Source organism: Ooceraea biroi, chromosome 7 (assembly GCF_003672135.1).
Source record: "Ooceraea biroi isolate clonal line C1 chromosome 7, Obir_v5.4, whole genome shotgun sequence".
Classification (NCBI taxonomy): Eukaryota; Metazoa; Arthropoda; class Insecta; order Hymenoptera; family Formicidae; genus Ooceraea; species Ooceraea biroi.
Window position 1 is genome coordinate 14420170 of NC_039512.1, and position 11017 is coordinate 14431186.

The following is an 11017-nucleotide window of genomic DNA, read 5'->3' on the forward strand; positions in this document are numbered from 1 at the left end:
TAACATAGGTGTCAAGCACTCAAGCATTGCACCAAGCTGCTAGACCGAATATACTTAACCCCTTGAGGTGGGTTTATCAGAATTTCTTTTTCTCGCCTGTACACTTTCTATTCAATATTTCTCTTGGCATTCACAACCATCCATTGTCCAGTCCATTCCAACGTTCTTTTATACACCCCATGGATCACAGACATTTTCTCGCATGGGTTCATATATCACGGTGCGTTGCACGAAATTCTATGAAACTTGAATGCGTAATGAGTAAGTTCACGCAGAGTGTTATTCCTGACAACATCAATTGTATAATTTCTATAATTTTCTTAAATTGAAAGCAACACCTTCCACTGCGACGCATATTTGCAGTACCTGATGTGATTTTATCCTACTGCAAGTTGTAAAATTAACGAGTATCCACCACATGCTGGTAGAACGTTTAACACGTTTAAGAGATGTAAGAGCGAGAATTCGTTTGCGCGTAGTTACCTCAACAAAAAGTAGGAAGGGAAGTTGTAGGAGATCACGGAGAAAGAGTTGTATAGAGAGAAATGAGTAAATGGTAGGGAATATTTTTCCTGCTAGTGAAAGGCAAGAACACCTACCAACCCCGCTGTTCGCTCACTCGTCCGCATTCTATTTTGTCGGAGGATCGATGAACTCTGTCCTCGCGCGGAACAATGGGAAATAGACGGGAATCATACTCAAGGAAACTGAGAAGCGAAACGAGTCCGTTCCTGAAACTCATGGCAAAAAGCAACGATCTGCCCCTGAGGCAATCCTTGCAGATGTGCATCCCAAATAATCTTCTATTTGTATCCCTTTAGCCATTTATAGTAGAAGAATCAAGCCAACCATCACTGCAAGTTGCTTGGGTGTCTTTATCTACGCAATTTTAGTTTCAAATATTAACTTCATGTTCTCATATTTTTTGAAATATCTATTTCACTTAATAAGAAGACGAAAAATAAAAATCGATTACCACGGTGAAGATTATTTTACTTCTGTAGGAATTATATTAAAAAGTTTATCCCAGAATATTTTCGCGTTTCGCTGAAAGGATTAATTAAGCAAATTTCCTGTTGAAACATGTTTAATTGAAAAAATTTAATAAAAATTAAATTTACTTCATTACTAAAATAATGTAGTAATAAAGTAAATTAAATAAAGTAAACTCGTAATAAAATAAATTCGTAAAGTATAGGTAAATAATAAAATTTTATTAATATAGTAACAAAATAATTTCTTAAATATTAATGCCTTTACGTACTTAATGCATTTCGTACTTACCTCTACATTACAATTGACATTTAATTGTTTAGGATCCCTTTTTTAAATCTTAAATCTGGATAAACAGCTCGATGCTATTTCCTTTACGGTTCTCAGATTCGATAAGATTGTTCATAGAGCCATAGATTTCCAATTTATATAACCTACTACCTTATTGCTTGTTCGGTCGAAGATGACAACGATAAAGAATCAATGGGACTTTCTCGGAGAGCTTGCGATGAATTGGGGGTTGAGTACTTAAGGATACATCCGGTTAGCGGATTATTCCAACCAACGGAATCCCATCTCGACACGCCTCAGCGTTGGAAGTGCTCATAGCACAGTCATCAACGTTCATTGATGCGTTGATTGATCCAGTGCTTCAAGGATCTCAAGCGGAACGTTTAAATCTTTCAGCCGACTGATCCGTCCTGCGCTCTGACGCGACAGAAATGATTGTGCCTTTGTCATCAGCAATTACAGCTACGTGCTATACATAAAACAAATAGCTGCAAACCCATTTAGTAATGTTAGTACCCATTACTAATTCGAGGATTAAGGCAAACTTTGGATCCCGCGAATGGATTCAGCTTCGCGAACTTATCGTCCACGTCATTCAATCTGTCTGATCATCTATTCGACGTAGCTCGTCGTCGTGACGTGGTGCTATAACAATGACCCCGTTCCATAAACTCCCAACATACTCGAGCGTATAAAAATGCCGACTGTTTATAACGCGTGTAGAAAGCGGCTTCTCATCGGTCGCGTTATTATACAGGCGGCAACCCTCTTTTCTAAACCTGCTCGATTTACCAGTGACTCTGCTCGAGGCTGGAAAACGCTTTGAAAATGGAAGTAGCGAGTTATTATTGCTCTCGGACGCCGTGCGTAGGTTGTTTTCCCAAGTGTTTCCCATGTGCTTGCTTCCACGTACGGATTTTTGAGTAAATCTGAAATCTGAGGTCAGATCTTCAAAGACAATAATTAAGCAATTCTTCAAACTGATTTTCCTCATGATTGACCCGGTATTTGCACCCCATGGAGGAAATATGAAAGTTCTCAATAGCTTGAACTTCCGCTGATGATCTTCCTGCTGCTGAGAAATGCGTGTCTAGAAAGTAAGTTGAAGGAAGAATCTCAGGATTATCCTCGCAGGGATTCGCTTTACTCCGATGTTCCGTCAGCGGAAAAGTTTCCGTCAATCAGCGAATCGAAAATTCCATGTATCTGGAAACTGAGCGACATTCTCGAATATCGAATGCACGTTATCGTGATTGGAGACACGAGGGTAATATCGATATTGCGCAATTTGTTTACGTCATTTGTGCCGTGTTACTCGATATGCTTCTACGATGCGTTCGGTTCGGTTGCTTTTATAAGTACGCGTGAGTAATGGCACACGTGGAACTTTCCACGATTGTCCTGCGTCGTGCAGACCTGCAGGACGAAAACCGCATAATGAGGGTAATATGCGAACACGTCTTGCGAATTATTCTCTCGGCTCGGAACGCGTAAACGACTCGGCGGTTAACTAATGAAAACGGGGCTAACGGGGCGTAGCTAATATGGTGCGGCCACTGCCGTTACACGGCGCTAATGAAATTTTATTTCTCTTTCGTGTATCGCTTCGGTATAAGCATGCCGCTACGCAACGAGCGCGCGGCAAGCCCAGTCGAATATTATCCGGGTAAAAAGGAAGCTAGAGATCAAAAGACGTAACCGAAAACGTTGCTTTCCTTGCTCGTGAGATGAGATTATGTATACGGGGAACGTCGATAATGGGAGACGCGAGTGGCGAAAACAGTGACTGGCCGAATTTATAATTGAATATGACAATGCGCATCTATTCGGAATGCTGTGCTTGTAATAAATCACCCGAAAGTGGAAACGATGAATCATATTGTAAACTGTTTCATTTTGCGATAACTAAAATAACCAGTCGCAGTGAAATACAGTAGCATGCTTTATGGTTCACAGACCACTAAACAGACAAGTGCGCCAAGATACGTACATTTCCCAGATGCGCGGCACGTAGATGCATCAGTTGGAATAGTAAGATATGATATTAGACGAGTGACTGATACTCACACAAGTTTCCTCCCTTATTCCCCTATCAGCTTTAAAACTTTAAAACGAAGTAATGTTTTACTTCAAACTTTGACGCATCTGTTTTCATTTAGTTTTTTTAAATTTTATGCAATGCAATGGCGGATTCGTTACTAAATGCTTTCTACTAGTGGAATAAAACAAACATACCTTTGGCGATGTTTTAAACGAGACACTTGCCTGAGGCGCTTTGTTCGAAGCGTTACATTCGACTATTCAATAATTAAAGTAATAATTTAATAATAGGATAGCAAACTGTATTAAATGTTCGTGCGCGCATTAAATTCTCTCTTAATAATCGTTAAGTGTAATTTGAAACGCGACATTCTCAACTAATTTCCGATAAAATGCAACCAGTAGCGATTAACGTGGACTAATACAGATTGTTCTGGAGACGAGCTTAAACGGTAGATATCTCTCGCAACCGGAGTTAATCCCATTGAGTAGATTAGTGGATCGATAAATATGCCGTTTCTGCTGAACAGAAGGATAAACTCATCGAAACAACTTGCGATTTTGCCTTACTTATTAAGGCGATTTGGCCTTTCCGATTGACGTTCGCATCAACAACAGCAGCAAAGCAGCAAGAGTAGCAGCAGCAGCAGCATCAGTAGCAATAATAGCAGGATAAATTTCCGAGTAATTATACGGTTGCTTTCAAGCGTTAATCTGAAACAATGATATAAAACAGAATAGATGTTTTACGTCGAAAATCTCTCACTCTTGCACAGCGCAAAAACTTCGCTTTCAGCAGTAAGTTGGAAAAACTCGTGCATCGCTCAGGTGGGTTGGTTTATTGTGGTATAACGCCCGTGAGAAGATAGAGGCTGAATCGACCGGATGGTCCAAATAATCTCGCCGACTCACGTACGAAAAATAAACTCGACGATGGGAGCGGCGGCGTTTCCTGAGAATACGTGCGCCGCTTCAGTAACATACAGCCAAAGTTGTCGGGCGCCACAGGTGTTGACGCCGTTTATGTCTTGCTACTTCCTTTAATTAACACCTTTAGCTTGAGCGGGTTGTAAAACAGGTATGGGGAGAAGCAGACAGAATGCTTACGGGCGCACCGACGTTTGCGATTCCTCGGTAGCGAAGTAATTAGAGTTTAATGAGATCCGGGCACGTGCGTGTAAAATTTTGGAATGGAAAATCGAGTTTCATGTGTTTTTCAATTTCGAGCATCGCGAGAGCATTTCATATTTGAGCACGTTCAATCGGCCAGGCGTGATAGAAATATCGTACAATGTAGCCGCTTGGTATATTTTTACGGAAGAAGGGAATATTCTTACGCGGCGAGAATAATCAACGACCACTGAGGAACACAACCCACTCGGGGAAGCACGGGCGAAAACGAAAGCTGCGCGGAATTATCGTGGTTGAAGCTCGATGACACGAAAAACAAAATTGAGAAAATGAATCGTATAATTTCTACGGGCGTCCACTCGCGCGATCATCCTCGAAGGTCGCTTTCGTTATTCGGAGCAGAGGAAAATTGAAAATCGATGTTACACGGTCGCAATTGTTAATGTCATTTCCTTTCATTTGCAATAAAAGATTATTAATTGTATATTGATTTACAGTTTTATTTTGGAATCAATCTGGAACCGTCCGAGCTTTATCAGAGTTTTCAATCAAAAGGCGCACAATATCGACCTTTACAACTTCCGCTTGTTCGCGGCAAGATTGCAAGATATAAAAAATAACAGATCACTGGACAGGAAAAGTTAAAAAAGTTTGTACGGGCGGAGTAAAATCTAAATTGCCAGTTGACGGAAACTATTATACTGCGCTCATAAAAAAATCACGGTGAACTATCGCCAGTTTTACCAGCCAGAATTGAAATGCTGAGATAAGGTCGGAGCGCAGGCGTCAGATTCGTCTATTTCGACGTCTTACTTAAGAGAGAGGAAAAGTGAGGAGCTATTTATAGCTGCAAATTGCAACAGCAACAGAGTAAGCCCAAAAAACGAAATCTGGTTATATCCAGACAATGTACAGGCTATTGCACTGGAGCTGATTCATCCCTGCCTCATCCCGCGTCGGAAGATACGGAGGGCGATGGCCGCATTACTGCCTTATCACATATCCCGACGTATTTCCGCAACTCCCAATCTCCCTTCTGGTGTATTGTCGAGGCACCGCACGTTTAGGCATGCTTACTGTCGAAGTTACTCGATGCTATCAATACCCAGCTATCGAGGAATTGTGTATGAAATCGCGGAGGATATCGAGGGCACCCTGTTAAATTTCAGGTCACATACAATCCTAAAGAACATGTAGAAAGCAAGACTTGATTCAATTCACATCGATCTAACGTCGCTTTGACCATATCAGACGGATCGCGTACGAAATGGAAGACGACAAGACGTCAATCCCGCGAATTCCCCGAGGATGATGACGGAGGAGAAGAGGGAGAGAGCGAACAAGAGAGAGAGAGAGGAGGAGAGAAATACAGTGCTTCTCGCTCGATTAGCCGAATTCCCAGGACGATGATCGATTACCTGCCGCCATCTGGAACAAATATCGAACGAAGTGACGCTCTGGCCGACAGCAACGATACGATGACCTGGAATGAGGAAGTATACGCGATGTAGGATGATACCCGCATCGCCTAGTTTTCCTTGTATCTGATGATAGTTACTTCCTCTACTCCTCGTCCAGCTCAGCTTCGTCATCGTCGGTCGCTTTGAAGTCTTTCCGGAGCCGAAAGTGAGTGCGCAAAGTAGGGAAATGTTTCACTGAACCAAATATGATGAGCAGGGGTGGATCGAAATATGTATTTTTCAGAGTGAAATTCCAAGGATTTCGCATTATGTATGAAATATTAAAAATGCCTTGGGGAAAGTGTGGAAAATTTTACGCATAACTGCAAGCCCGTTCTCTCACGCTTTATAACTCCACGTGGAGAGTTGTTGATGCTACAGTGACTTTACGATGAGCGCTTTTGGCAAAGACAGCTCAACAGTAATTGGATGTAATTAGCGCATATCCCGGAATCCAACAGACTTGCTTGTATTTCCATTCAACTGCCATGTACACACTTACTTAGCTACTATCATTGTCTGGTTATGAAACAAAATTTCCCTTTTCGATTGATCGACGTACTCGCACATTCGTTATCAAGATTTAAAATTCAAGCGTCGATTCTACTTTGTCCCAAGCAAGTTTAATTAAACAAATCAATCCTAGTTCGACGGTGAAATTCCCTAAATGAGGAACCGGCTATACAATTTTCACTGTCCGAGTTTCAAGAGTCTATTGCAGTTAGGTTTTCCACTTTTACGTGAGGAAGTTAAAGGAAAGTGGCGCGTGACAACCCTCGACGAGAAACGAGACCTTGGTTGGGGCGGTAATTGGTTCAGTTTGATTCCATTCAAGAGATGAAGAGCTCTCGGGTGTCTCTCTGACTAAGACAAACCGAATCGCCGATGACTCATGGACCCATGGCGTGGAAAATGCAAGTTGCAAATATTCATACGGCTTTTAAACGCCCGCGATGTTTAAACGCTCGCGTCACTTGATATAAATTACAGTGATTTATTTCGAGAGGTACACTTCTTACGCGACGTGTCCCCTGGGGAAGATCCATTTGCTTCCTCGTGCTTCCGCGCGATAATATAATTCCACGGATATACTACGCGCTCGCACGCGGACTTAGTGCTCCCCCGAGTTTTTACGGGGAGGCTGAGGCTTGTATAAAGACGCCTACCTCTCTCTGTTAAAAGCGTGCGAGTCGCACAATGCGTAAGATAGGTCCTGAAAACAAGACACTGGGAGCTTGTGGGGTAACCGTATTCGAAAATGGGTCGGGTGGAATATGGAAGCTGACGAAATTCGTCGTTGGCCGTTAGGATAGCACGCAGCAAACGGATCGATGTGATTTTTACAGCGTGCAGCGTGACCCTTAATGGCATCTAAAAATATGGTATTTCTCACTCTCAACTGTAGGAAAGAATTTTTTATAAAGCGTTTAGTTCTGACAGAATGATATAAATTTTATAATTTTTCTTCTCAGACTGTAAGAGACAATATTTATGCTTTTGACAATACTTGTGCTTTTATGGGAAATGTCTGGAACATGCTTAAAAGTAATGGCAAATCTAAATTCATTAACGGCTTTCTATAAATCTTCACCGTCATCGCTGACGTTCACTTTCCCGCCTTGGCAGCAACTTCTTCGATATCGAAGGCTTATCTCACTCTGCTCGCAGGGTATCTGACGATAAATCCTCGCAAGTGCTTGTAACTTTCCTCTCGCTCACTAAGGTGTTTGTGTGCGGGAAACCGCCGCTGGAAATTCGCACTCCACATTGATCCTAGCGATCTATGAAGAACCGTGTTCATATGTCTCCAAAATTTTCTTCCAAAATGCCTCTCAAATTTATCACGAGTCTCTTTTCAGAAATAATATAGTTAATATGGATTTAGTGGATATCTTAGCACTCTAATAAGGTAAGATAATAATTCTGGAATATCCACTCCTAATCTAAACTAAACAATTCCTTTTAGCGGAATGTTAATTTACGGATACTAAACTGATATTCAGAAATAAATAAATGTTAGAATTTCAAGAGAACATTATTTAATTACAAGTTCTTGCTAAGAAAATATTATTTCTAAATTTCAGAGAGAATATTCACGTGTAAACTGTCACTGAAAGTGACGCTGTGAATTTCCTGTTGTAACTTGTATTCGTAGAAGCTTAAGCTAACGTTACATTATTGTTCCGAGCTTGAGCCTTGAATAATCATTATTGTTGTGTAAAGTTAACAGTTGCTCGAATACACTTTCTGAGTAACAAATCACCGTGGGATGTGCGAATGTATGATCACGTCAACTTGCAGTACACATCAGTTGTCAATAGAAAAGCACACAACGTAACATAGATAGCGTTAAATAAAGAAAATATATATTTTTATGTCATTGTTTTTATGTGGTGTTCATATCAGAGCCATTAATGTGTTTGCGCAAGATGGTGGCAAGGACAATACAATAACAATACAAGATAATACTTTCTGTCATGTGATATTCAAAAGTTCTGATTGCCTTGTAATGTTCAAACTTTCTAAGGAATTCTGATTAATGGCGATTACGCATACGTGTCGTAGATAAATGAGTATATTGAAGGACGAAGATATCTTCTGTCTCATCGTGTTGGACAGAGTAAAAAGCAATAGCCATGCCCTTTGCAAGGTATATATTTCAAGCTCTTTCCTTGCTGTGTTGCCGGATTTATTTGTACCTTAACTCACCAAGAGCCTGAACCGTCTTTGTTTGGCAACGCTGCGCCTCTGAACGCGGCTCGACGTTCAGATTTGAATGTGACTCTTCTTTATTACACGCAAAATTTCGTGAAACTTTAATGAATCAGCGGAGCAAGATGCCTAAAGGATATTGATTACTCGCAAAGACGTCCGTCGCTGTACCTTTCCGTGTGCTCTCGCTTTAATTATTCATATTGATACCCGGTGGCACTCAACTCCCGACCTTTCGTTTACGATTCACGAGCTGTTTATGCTCGCACGGATACATCCCGGCTAATTACAGAAGAGGGGAGAAACAATCCGAGAGCCAGCCGGGGCTGCCCGATACACCCACCGTGTTCGTACGAATCGATACCCGGGGCTTTAATTATTAGCCAAGTCGAACATTTCCGTGAGAGCGTGGTCCTGGCGTGATCAAATAAACTGTCTCGTTCCAGGTAGTTTCGTTGTAACGTTAACAAGCGTGAAATTTTTAGCTTCAAATTTTAAGGACTAGCACGAACCTGGTGAAAATAGCTTCAGCGCTGTGAAAGCTTAGGGAGTTTGCTCATGAGTGCCCGTTGATTACCTTTTCGCTTATTGCATTAACATTTTCCTTTTGTTTCTTATTTGCGATATATTACATCGCACGGTCATTAAAGTGGCCCCGCACCACCAGAGTACATTTAAGCATTATATCCTGGAGATGTTCATGTTATATTCACGCTCCAGTTACATGCTGGCTGGGTGTTCTTTAACCACTTAAAGTATACTCGTGCTTCACACGAGTTTGCGTTGCTAATATATTTCGATGTATTTATGGCTGTCGTATATTCTGACACACAATTATTCTTTAGATAAAATATTGTGCAATATGTGGTGTCAAGATACATTTATATTTATGCTCTTCTTATTCTTCTCAATCTATGCCTTTGATCCCTCTCTTATACTGGATATAATGTTTACGTGACAAGGGTAACATTAGGGAAAAGTTCGCCATAATGCTAGATGTAGCATTAGACGCGCAAGAACGACGTAAGATGCTAATTCGTTTGTCATAGTTACGTATCGCAACACGTGTCCCATTATTTTGACAACTTGATAACTATGTACGTGATAACTATGCAGATAGCTTCGCTTTCCTGAAAGCTTTTAAGCAAATATATTCAGGGGAAGCGAGTGTATGCATTAACGATGATTAGTGACCAATACCCGGCATGTCCTGAAATTTCTCCGAGCTATAGGAAGCACTGTGTGCCAATATCTCCCCCCGGAGTCCATCACCATATTTGAAGTGATACGGTGTCCTTAAATGTCGTGCTCAATTCCATTTATCAAACCGCTTCCGCTCTCTTTTCTCGGGCGATACGGTTCATTTCTGTATCGATCTACAGTTTTTTAAATTATTTAATTTCAATAGTACCCGAAAAGCGCATGTTTTTACCTATTTCGCAGGTCTGCAAAATGTGTGTAAATAAAGTTTCTTGAAAATCTGAAATTGCAGCTGTCAGAACAGTTGAACGCGGCGAAAATGCACCGCACTTTCAGCAGCGTTTTGCACCCAGAACGTGTAACACGTACATAACACGTTGATTTAATATCGCAGTTATTCGTGTACATATATTTATATATCTTGACATACTCTGCGAAAGCGCGACCCAATGAAAATATCTATCCACGGGTTTTTCAGTTTAACATCGTAATTCAATTTAACCGAGGGTAATGAGGTATCAGAAGCTGCAAACAACGTTATGCAAGCCTGCGCTGCATCTTTTGTTGATATTAGATACGTAAGCGTATATCTGTGTCTAGGTTAAAAAAATGTTTGCAGAAGAAACGGATTCGTGCGCACGCTATCTGTATCGTACTACGTGTCAGGAATGAGCACAAGTGCTGATATATTGTAATGACTCTTTTGAACCAAAGAAAGTAGCTTTATTTATCAGTCTTCTTCAAGTTCCGATCCGAATGTGTAATCAAGCCGCAAGACTGGCCGTAATCCAAAACCGACTTATCACGCTGGTGAGCTAATGCCGTCTGCTCTCTGCTCCGACTTCTTCCTTGCTGTCTCGATCGGTCTTCTGTTCTGAACCGACAGTTATTGTTTATGTATAGATCGAACCACGTTTCGATCATCTAGAAATATCGCTCGCTTCTGTACGATCAAATAATCCGAGACTCTGAACTATAATATAAATCCAATTTCCTGCAATATACACCGTGTTATACATGTACAGGATGGGCGATATCTGCACATGCATTAATCGCGCGTACGGCTTTAAAGATAAGGCTTACATATTCGTGAATGTCTCATTTTCCTGAAACTAATTGTTTTGTAAATTTTAGTTGCTCAATACTATCATTTCCGTTATCAGTATGTAACTGTGTTTTCGCAAATTTTG